Source organism: Heloderma suspectum, chromosome 2 (assembly GCF_057233095.1).
Source record: "Heloderma suspectum isolate Gila_16-S chromosome 2, 16-S_ref, whole genome shotgun sequence".
Lineage (NCBI taxonomy): Eukaryota > Metazoa > Chordata > Lepidosauria > Squamata > Helodermatidae > Heloderma > Heloderma suspectum.
Genome location: NC_139459.1, coordinates 240829563 through 240841018, shown reverse-complemented (window position 1 = coordinate 240841018; position 11456 = coordinate 240829563).

Here is an 11456-nt window from a genome sequence, read left to right as displayed (position 1 = left end):
AAAGCCAAGGACTGTGTCTCCATGACAACTAGGGATGTCAGAGAATTTTGCCATGAATCTCAGGGAGGCCGAATGCGATTTAGCCGAAATCGGTGGCTAAACGGTCTGCCCCCCCCGGGACGGGACTTACCTTCGGCGAATCTTCCTGGTGGCGGTGGCTGCGGCGGCGGTTCGGTGGCAGTTCAGCGGCTACAGACTGCGGCGGCCGGTCTTCTGACCGGCTGCCACCGCCGCCATTTCCAGTAAAACAACAACAACAACAAAAAAGTGATAGGCTACGTAAAGATTTACGTAACCTATCACAGCTAGATTTTAAAAAAACACCGTAATAGGCTACGTAAATGTTTACGTAGCCTATCACGGCTGTTTTAAAAGGAAAAAAAACCACGCATATGTAAATGGTGGTGCCCATGGGTGCCGCCATTTGCGTTCCTTATTTTGGCACGTCTTAGTCTACGTAAACATTTACGTAGACTAAGACGTGCCAAAATAAGGAACGCAAATGGCGGCGGCTGTGGCTGCTGCCATTTGCGTACGCGCGTTGTGTTGGGTTTTTTTTAAGTCAGCCGTGATAGGCTACATAAATCTTTATGTAGCCTATCATGCCTTTTTCTTTTCTTTTTTTAAACTGGGAATGGCGGCGGCGGCAGCCGGTCGGAAGACCGGCCGCTGCAGCCGCCGCTGCCGCACTGCCACCAGAGCTGCCGCCAGAGCCGCCAGGAAGATCCGCCCCAGGTAAGTCTCATCCCGGGGGGGCGGGGGGGCAGACCGTTCCACCACCGATTTCGGGGGGCCGAATGCACTGGCATTTGGCCTCCCTGAGATCCGTGGCGGAATTCTCTGACATCCCTAGGTTTTTCCCCAGGTGGCTGCTGGATGGCCACGACATCATATATCCTTAATCACCTCCAAACACGGCCAGCTCGGAGTAAATTGCTCATGGAGACACACAGCACCCCTGGTCTTTCAGAGCCCCACCCAGGCATGCTGCAAACAGTTAGCCCAGTCCTCCAGACTTCCTTCTTCCTGTCCTGATGAGCCCTCCTACTTCCAAGGAACCCTCTTAATGCTGAGGAGTCTGGTTTCTTTGGGCATTCAGACATGTGCTTCACTGATGGAAAGCTGTCTGCACCTGCACGTTTTGGTGCTGATTCTCTCTAGGGCTGGATGATCATTTGGCCATCTTCTCCCACTCATGAGGTAGGTTCATCAGGAGCCCTGCCCACAGGTGCCTCAAGAACCACTGTTGCTAAAGGCCCAGTATAGTCTCTTTGAGGATGTGAGGAGTGCCTATGGGAGTGCTGGAATCAGGGGATCTCATGGGGTCTTCTGCTTCAAAATCTTCATCAGAGGAAGAGACTTCTTGGCCTGGCTCTAGGTTAGGCATGATGGTTTGCTTGCTTTGCTTCTCTGCCCGCTTAGTGCTGTGAGCCCCCATCAGGAGCATAAATAAGCCCACATGCTTAACCTGGCCTCTTCCAGCTCAAAGACAGAGAAAGAAAGTGGGGCCTAACTTTGTGGCTGGGGCAGGATCAAACCTCCCCTCTGCAAGTCCAGATTTGGATGGAAGTGAGCAAGACTGTGGATCCTCTGTGGTGATAGAAATAATAAAATGTGAAGGAAGTTTGAAAATGTAATGAAGAACAGCCCACTTCCATATAAGGAGGTTTAAAAAGGATAATTAAATGTGGATGGCACAAGAATTATTGCATTTATTTACAAATGTGTATCAGCCAAACAAGAACACTGAATGCTATTATTTGCTAATTGGAATTTAAAACTATTTTAATGTGTGTTCCATTGCACAACATTTTGAAAGCCAATCCTTTCATATTTGATATCTCAATGTGCTTAAAACATGGAGCTTAAAATTTCTGTTGTTCCAGCAGTGGATAGACTAGAGCTACTGGAGGCTTATATAGCCTGTTCTTTCAGAGCCCCACCCAGGCTCTGCACATTACAGTAACATACCCAACCACGGTTGCACCAAATCCTTATCAATTTGGGGTGGACAGGTGGAGGGGATGCTGAACTCTTCCTTTTCTCCATGCTTCGAAACAGCTGAAACTGCTTTGGGGGCATTATTTTTATGGTGGGGATTACTTCATGTAACGTAGGCCGAGTGGGAGAAAATGAGTTTAAAAATGTAGTTTTAGGAAGGAGAAGGTGTGTGTGTGTGTGTGTGTGTGTGTGTGTAGACTCATATTCCCCCCCCCCATCCTGTTCTATCTCAGCTCAAAGTTCCCAGGGGAGGCTGCTTCAAAGCAGCGGCACTTACTAGAAGGGTGGGGGCAGATCTGATAGAGCACAGTCAAGTCAGGCAGGCTATGCAGAATTGTATGGGAAAGGAAAAACCAGACCAGGTAGGGCAACTCCATGGTGACAGGAAACCACTCAGGAAGAGTGATCTGCAGCCTCTGGCTCTTCCAATATGGGGATGGTGAGGACTGCATGTGCGGGGGGTGTGTCTGAATCTGGTGAAGCCACATCCTCTGGCCTTGAAAGTCCTGGAGCAGCAGGCGACTGCTCACTGGATAATGCCCCCTCTGCCTCTGAGTCCTCCTCTAAGCCAGGGAGGAGGGACTGAGGCCAGAGAACATGACACCAGCCTCTGCACCCCTGCACCGTATTTTAAAGCTTCTACCTTTACCCTCATCTGGCTTTGCCCTGATTCTGACATACGGATCTACCATCCTCTCCAACATGGTCTACAGATGGAAACCAATGTGTTTTTTTTAACTTAGTTCCTTTGTCTGTTACTGACAGAAATTCAGTGAATGGGTTTCAAATACATCTGCAATGAAGGAGCTACTCTGGACACGATACACAGTGTGAAAATGTTTCAGTTTCATTGCTGCTCACACATAATTCTTCAAATTTAAGCAAGATGTTTATGTTATTATTTTAAAACATCCTCCTGGGAGCTCATGGTGGCTAACAATAGGAATAATAAATGTCACAATTAAAAACAGCCTTATGGTATAAAACAAAACCCACTAAATATTGAAACATGAAAACAGTATTAGAAAATAAATTACAACACTCAAGATATTTAAAATAGCCCCCCCAATCCCCAGAAATAGATGAAAACAGTTGTTTAAAAATCACATATTAAATACCTTCCTGACAAGGGAGGTCTTCACCAACGTCCAGAAGGCCATTGGTAAGGAAGTGAGATGGACCTCCCACTCAGAATGGAGTTTCACAGCATAGGTGCAACCACTGAAGAAGTCGACTCCCTAGTCTGAACTAAGTGAACTGCTAGTGTTGTTAGGGCATACAAGAGGGCTTCTGAAGATTATCTCAATAGGCAGAAGATTATCTCAATAGGCATTCTTCTTCTGTATGGGAGAAGATGGTCCTTCAGATTTTGCACATTGTCTAGTCCCCACAAAATAGGCTGCAGTGGCAGAACGGATACACTTCAATGGTGAGAATCTTTAGCTATCATGCCATCTGTTTTACATGCTTAACTACAACTAATACCTATGTCCATGTATGTTGACAATATAATGTTGTACCAACAAAAAGTTATGACCAACAAAGATTGAGCCATCTTCCATATTCTGTATCTGTTCTGAATCACAACCTGCAATGAAGCATTATTATATGGTTGAGGATCCATACCCAAACAGGCATGTATCCTGGATCCTTCTGAAAAGGTGTAGGGTACGGGATCTACTACCTTGATTATGTATGCTACAGTCTTAGATTATTCAAATGAGGCCAGTATCTCAAGAATTAAAAAATATGTCCAAAATAAAGGTCATAGACACTGGCCTTATAATACTGGATTTTCTGAAGCACACACAATATAATTGTTGCATTGTGAGAAGAAGGATCCAACATGGCAGAGGTTTGCTACCTATTTTGGCAAATAGTGAGAAGTTCTAGGGGACAATGTGTGCCAGAAACTCTAACAAATATTCCAGAATCTCCATATAGGCAGAGGTCACAAAATGTTCAGCATCTTTCACTTCTTCTTCCAAGTAAAAAAATGTTACATTCATTCTGTCTCTCCAAATCTATCGCCACAAGTTTCACATAGTCCCAAGGGAGACTAGTATTAATTAATCCTCTTGCTACAATCATAATGCACAAACTCATCAGTGGGAGGATTTAAAGAAGATGCCACACATCTGAACAACTAGCCACACTATTTATAAAGCAGATTAAGCAGAGTTTATATTATATTTAATTGTACCACTTTACAGTAGTTCAGTTTGAAACAGAAAAACATCTTCTCCCCGCTTCCTCACACAAGGAGTTTGCTAAGAAAAAAAAAAACTGTAGTGTGTTAATGACTTCATGTAGAACATATTTATTTTCCTTGTAAACCAGACACAATATAAGAGACTTGTGAAGCAGTGGTAATCTACACAGAGAGTTCATCACACTTCTCTCCCCCAGATTTTACTAATGATGCAGACACATTTCCTGAATTAACTATAAGAGCTACTGAATTCAATAACAGTGATATATAACAATATGTATGCTTCAGAAGTATAAAACTGTAGAGATATCACATCCAATTTCTTCATTACTGAGAGACTGTCCTGGATACTATCCATCATGTGTCTTCTCATTTTTCTCTTCAACAATCTGACTTGTATTGCCTCAGTATCTAATTCATCAAATTATTCTACCTATTTGATCTTGCCTTTCCCTTGCCTATTATTTAACTACAGTATAGTTTTGTTGTTGTTTTTTTAGTCAGGCTATTATTTTACAGTCTACTATCCATAACATATATTTGAATAATCCTGCTCTTGATAATGATGGTTTTTCAATTAAGCACTCTCCCAGGGCCAGCTACTGACATGACATGAGGCAAATAGGCAACCTGCAGCCAGTTGTGGGAAAGAAGGGACCAGAGCTAAGGCAAGAGCATGATAATCTTTCTGGCCAGTAGCTTTGTGTTATGGTGCTATCATGTCTGAAAGAAACAGTTCACACAGTCATAATACCATGTAAAGTTCTTCTTGGCTCCATTCTTCGCTTTCTTCATGTAAAGCATGTTGTTCAGTCGTTAAGTCATGTCCGACTCTTCGTGACCCCATGGACCATAGCACGCCAGGCCTTCCTGTCCTCGACTCTCTCCCGAAGTGTGCTCAAGTTCATATTCATTGCATCGGTGGTGCTATCTAGCCATCTCATCCTCTGCCGTCCCCTTCTCCTTTTGCCTTCAATCCTTCCCAGCATCAGGGTCTTTTCCACTGAGTTTTCTCTTTGCATTTGGTGGCCAAAATATTTGAACTTCAGCTTCATTATCTGTCCTTCCAATGAGCACTCAGGGTTGATTTCCTTTAGGATGGACTGACCGAGGCTGGGCGGCAGGCGCTGGTGGAGCGCTAGGGGCAGGCCATGCCAGGTAAGGGGAACAAGGGAGAGATGTATAGTATCTGTCCCCTGCTCCGGGCCTGTCCAGAGCCAAAGGATGGCTGTGGGAGGCGTGACCCCATCTTCTGGCCTTCGTTTGGTGCTCTGCAATGCCAGGTCTGTTACCCAGAAAACCTCCCTCATCCATGACATGATCCTGGATGAGGGTGCAGACCTGGCATGTATTACGGAGACCTGGCTGGCTCCAACCCTTGCAGCCATGTGTCCAGCCGGATTTTCGTATGCACAGCAGCCAAGGGCTGGGGATCGGGGAGGGGAAGTGGCTGTTCTCTACCGAGAGTCCTTGCATCAAGGGCTCTTTGGAGGCCTCTCTCAGTCTAATCCAGTAGCCAAGTCCAGACACAGACAAAGGGATTCTTTTCAAAGCTTTATTCCTCTTTTGTTGTTCAGTCGTTCAGTCGTGTCCGACTCTTCGTGACCCCATGGACCATAGCACGCCAGGCTTTCCTGTCCTGCGCTATCTCCCGGAGCATGCTCAAGTTCATACTCATTGCATTGCTGATGCTATCTAGCCATCTCATGCTCTGCCGTCCCCTTCTCCGTTTGCCTTTAGTCTTTCCCAGCATCAGGGTCTTTTCCAGAGAGTTTTCTCTTCGCATTAGGTGGCCAAAATATTTGAGCTTCAGCTTCAGTATCTGTCCTTCCAATGAGCACTCCAGGTTGATTTCCTTTAGGATTGACTGATTTGACCTCCTTGCAGTCTAGGGGACTCGTAAGTAGGGATGTCGGAGAATTTCTCTGCGAATCTCCGGGAGGCCGAATGCATTGGCACCCCCGAAATTGGTGGGGACATTCTCCGACACCCCCCCACCCACCCCAGGCTGGGACTTACCTTGTGCAAATGTCCCTTGCGGCGGCGGGTCCCGGCGGCGGTTCGGCGGCGGCCGGTCTTCCGACCAGCTGCCGCCGCCGCCATTTCCAAGTAAAGTAAAAAAAAAAGAAAAAAAGTGATAGACTATGTAAAGATTTATGTAGCCTATCATGGCTAGATTTTCAAAGTCAGCCATGATAGGCTACGTAAAGATTTACGTAGCCTATCACGGCTGACTTTGAAGAAAAAAAAAAGCGCGTACGCAAATGGCGGCGCCCATGGGTGCCGCCATTTGCTTTCCTTATTTTGGCACGAGTAGTCTACGTAAAGATTTAGCGTTGCCATTATTTTCGCCGTAGTCTACGTAAATCTTTACGTAGACTACAGCGACCAAATAAGGAACGCGAATGGCGGCTCCCTATGGGGGCCGCCATTAGCCGTACGCGCTTTTTTTTTTTTTAAGTCACTCGTGATAGGCTACGTGACGATTTACGTAGCCTATCACGGCTGACTTTGCAAATCTAGCCATGATAGGCTACGTTAATCGTCACGTAGCCTATCACGGGGGCGTTGTTTTTTTTTTACTTTTATTGGAATGGCGGTGGCGGCAGCCGGTCGAAAGATCGGCTGCCGCCCCCGCCCCTGACGAAGACGCGATGAACCGTCGGGACCCGCCGCCGGGAAGGACATTCGGGAAAGGTAAGTCCCGTCCCGGGGGGGGGTGGGGTGCGGGGGGGTGCGGAGAATTTCTCCCCGAAACTTCTTCGGGGGGCCGAACACGTTGGCGCTCGGCCCCCCGAAGTTTCGAGGAGAAATTCTCCGCCAACCCTAAAGATCACATCACTCCAGTGCTGAAGGAGTTGCACTGGTTACCAGTTGTTTTCCGGGCCAAATTCAAGGTGTTGGTTTTGACGTTTAAAGCCCTATATGGTTCCGGCTAGGGATGTACGAAAGTCACTTACCTGTTCGCGGATTACGCTGATGCTGGGGGGGAAGGCGCTCCGTCCCTCCCCCCGAAATTCTGGCTGGGGGGGAGGCGCTCCGTCCCTCCCCCCCCAAATCCTGGCAGGCTGGCTCCGCTCCACAGGGACTCTGCGGAGCCACCGGCCGGCTACGCCAGCCGCCGGACATCCAGCCGCTGGCTAGCAGGGATGCAAATGGCGGTGGCCGCAGCCACCGCTGTTTGCGTTCCTGCAGTCAGCCGTGATAGGCTACGTAAATGTTTACATAGCCTATCACGGCTGATTAAAAAACAAACAAACACGCGGACGCAAACGGCGGCGCCCATTGGCGCCGCCATTTGCGTTCCTTATTTTGGCACGTCTTAGTCTATGTAAACATTTATGTAGACTACGGCGAAAATAAGGGGAACGCAAATAGCGTAGACTGTTTACGTAGTAACGCTATTAATTAGTAACGCTAATAATAACTCTATTAGTAACGCTACTTGCGTTGCCCTTATTTTCGCCGTAGTCTACGTAAATCTTTACATAGACTACAGGGGCAAAATAAGGAACGCGAATGGCGGCTCCCTGTGGGGGCCGCCATTTGCGTACGCGCTTTTTTTTTTTCAAAGTCACCCGTGATAGGCTATGTGACGATTAACGTAGTCTATCATGGCTGACTTTGCAGATCTAGCCGTGATAGGCTATGTAAATCGTTACGTAGCCTATCATGGGGCTTTTTCTTTTTTTTTACTTTTCTTTTGAAGTTCGCGGCCGGGGAGACGGGCCGCTTCTCCCTGGCTGAATTTCGGCCGGGCGAGGCGGGAAGCCTCCCCCCCGGCCTGAATTTCAGCCGGGCGAGGCAGGAAGACACCCCCCCCTCACATGAACTTCGGGGGGAGAAGCGAAGTGCCTCCCTCCCACCACGAAAAAAGCTGCGGGACAAGGTAAGTCCCTTTCGTACATCCCTAGTTGTAGGTCTTAATAGAACCAATCAACCTCAGCTTCTTTGGCCTCAGTGGTTGGGGCATAGACTTGAATTACTGTGATGTTCAATGGTTTGCATTGGATTCGTACTGAGATCATTCTGTCATTTTTGAGATTGCACTAGGGATGTCAGAGAATTCCCTGATGGACCTCAGTGAGGCCAAATACCAGTGCATTCGGCCCCCCGAAACCCGTTGCAGAACGAAGACCCCGCCCCCCCAACCCACGAGAGGCGTGTGGGACGAAGTGCCCGCCACCCCCACCCCAGGAAAGGCACGTGAAACGGAACACTTACCTGCTCCCATCTGCGCTGCTGTGCGAATGGCGGCCATCCTGCGGCTGTCATTCGCATCTTCCTCTTCAGCCGTGATAGGCTACGTAAATACTTATGTAAGGCAGGGACGCCATTTGCGTCCCTGCGGAGGCCGTGATAGGCTACATAAGTATTTACGTAGGCTATCACGGCAGGGGGAAAAAAACCCAGCGTACGCAAATGTCGGCTACTGCCAGTTGTGTACGCTGGGTTTCCCCCCCCCTGCTGTGATAGGCTACGTAAATACTTACGTAGCCTATCATGGAGAAAGAAAGGGATGCAAATGACGGTGGCTACGACAGCCGCCATTTGCGTCCCTGCAGAGCTGCCCAGCAGCTGGATGTCCAGCTGTGTGTGGCTGGAGCCAGCCAGCGGCTCTGCAGCTTGGCCGCGGAGCAGAGCCGGCCAGCCAGGAAACCCGGGGGGAGGGACGGAGCGCCTCCCCCCCCAGCGGAACCCGGCAGAGCCAGGTAAACGGGGTTTCGTAGACCCCTAGATTGTACCCCAGTACTGCTTTTCCCACCCTTTTATTGACTATGAGTGCTACTCCATTTCTTCTAAGGGATTCTTGCCCACAGTAGTAGATATAATGGTCACCTGAATTAAATTCGCCCATGCTTATCCATTTTAGTTCGCTGATTCCCAAGATGTCGATGTTCAATCTTGCCATCTCATATTTGACCACCTCCAGCTTACCTTGATTCATTGATCTTACATTCCAAGTTCCTAAGCAATATTTTTTTGAACCGCCCAGAGAGCTTCGGCTATTGGGCGATATAGAAATCAAATAAATAAATAAATAAATAAATAAATAAATAAAATATTGTTCTTTACAGCATCGGACTTTCTTTTCACCACCAGACACATCCACAGCTGAGTGTCCTTTCGTCTTTGGCCCAGCCGCTTCACTCTTTCTGGCACTACTTGGAAATTCCCTCTGCTCTTCCCCAGTAGTATATCGGACACCTTCCGACCTGAGGGGCTCATCTTCTGGCATCATATCTTTTAGCCTTGTGATACATTCTTAGGGATGGCGGAGAATTTCTCCCCGAATCTTTGGGAGGCTGAATGCCAACGCATTTGGCCCCCCGAAATTGGTGGGGAAATTCTCCGCCAGCCCCCCGCCCCCCCCGGGATGGGACTTACCTCCTGCGGATGTCCATCCCGGCGACAGGTACCGGTGGTGGTTCAGCGGCGTTTCGTCAGGGGCGGCGGCCGGTCTCCCAACCGGCTCCTACTGCCGCCATTGCAAAAAAAAAAGTAAAGTAAAAAACACACACACACACACCCGTGATAGGCTACGTAACAATTAACGTAGCCTATCATGGCTAGATTTCCAAAGTCAGCCATGATAGGCTACATAAATCGTCACGTAGCCTATCACGGGTGACTTTGGGGGAAAAAAAAGCGCGTACGCAAATGGCGGCGGCCCATGGACGCCGCCATTTGCGTTCCTTATTTTGGCATGTCTAGTCTACGTAAAGATTTACGTAGACTATGGCGAAAATAAGGCCAACGCAAATAGCGTTCCCATATTTTCGCCGTAGTCTACGTAAATCTTTACGTAGACTAGACGTGCCAAAATAAGGAACGCAAATGGCGGCGCCCATGGGCCACCGCCATTTGCGTATGCGCTTTTTTTTTTTCAAAGTCACCCGTGATAGGCTACGTGACGATTTATGTAGCCTATCACAGCTGACTTTGGAAATCTAATCGTGATAGGCTACGTAAATCATTAAGTAGCCTATCACGGGTGTGTGTGTGTGTTTTACTTTTTTTTTTGCGTCCGGGTAGACGGGGCGCTTCTACCTGGCCTGAATTTCGCTGGAGAGGGATGGGGCTCCTCCCCCCCAGCCTGAACTTCGAGGGGAGAACTGAAGCACCTCCCCCCCACCGCGAAGCAAGCTTCGAGAACAGGTAAGGGACTTTCGTCCATCCCTACATTCCATGGGGTTTTCTCGGCAAGAATACTGGAGTAGATTGCCATTTCCTTCTCCAGTGGACCACATTTTGTCAGAACTCTCCGCCATGATCTGTCTGTCTTGGGTGGCCCTGCAAAGCATAGCTTACGGCTTCACTGAGTTATGCAAGCCCCTTTCGCTACAACAAGGCAGTGATCCATGAAGGGGCATGTAAAGCATATAAGCATGTAAAGCTTGTTCGGGGGCCAAACACGTTGGCGCTCGGCCCCCCGAAGTTTCGGGGAGAAATTCTCCGCCATCCCTAGCCGTGATAGGCTATGTAAGTATTGACGTAGCCTATCATGGCAAGCCAACCCCCCCACAGCATATGCAAATGGTGGCGGCTACGGCGGCCGCCATTTGCATTCCCTATTTTTTGTCGTTTTAGCCTACGGAAATATTTACGTAGGCTAAAACGGGGGGGGGGACACAAATGGCGCCCACTATGCTATTTGCGTCCCCCTTGTTTTTTGCCGTAATAGCCTATGTAAATATTTACGTAGGCTAAAAAGGCTAAAATTAGGGAACGCAAATGGCTGCCGCCATTTGCGTACGCTGTTGTTGGTTTTTTTGGCTTGCCGTGATATTTACGTAGCCTATCATGGCAACTTCGCGGGACACAAATGGTGGCCACTATGGCGGCTGCCATTTGCGTCCACAGCAGCCCATCCATGGCCGGAACTCCAGCTGCGGATGACCCTGGCTGGTGGCTCTGCGGAGCTGGCCCAGGGAGGATTCCGGGGGGAGGGACGGAGCGCCTCCCCCCCACTGTGAATCCAAGCTCCACAAAGTTAAGTGACTTTCGTACATCCCTAGTCCTGACTCTCCCACCAGATTCATAGGATGACCCCGGGTTCTAGTATTTTGAGAGAGGGAGAAAAATGTCTTTCTACCCACATTCTCCACACCATGCATAATTTTGTACACCTCTATCATGTCTCTCCTGTCCTTACCCTCCTTTTTTCCAAGCTAAACAACCCCAGTTGTTGAAATCTGCTCTCATGGGGGGATTCTCCAGCGCCCTGAAAATTTTAGTTGCC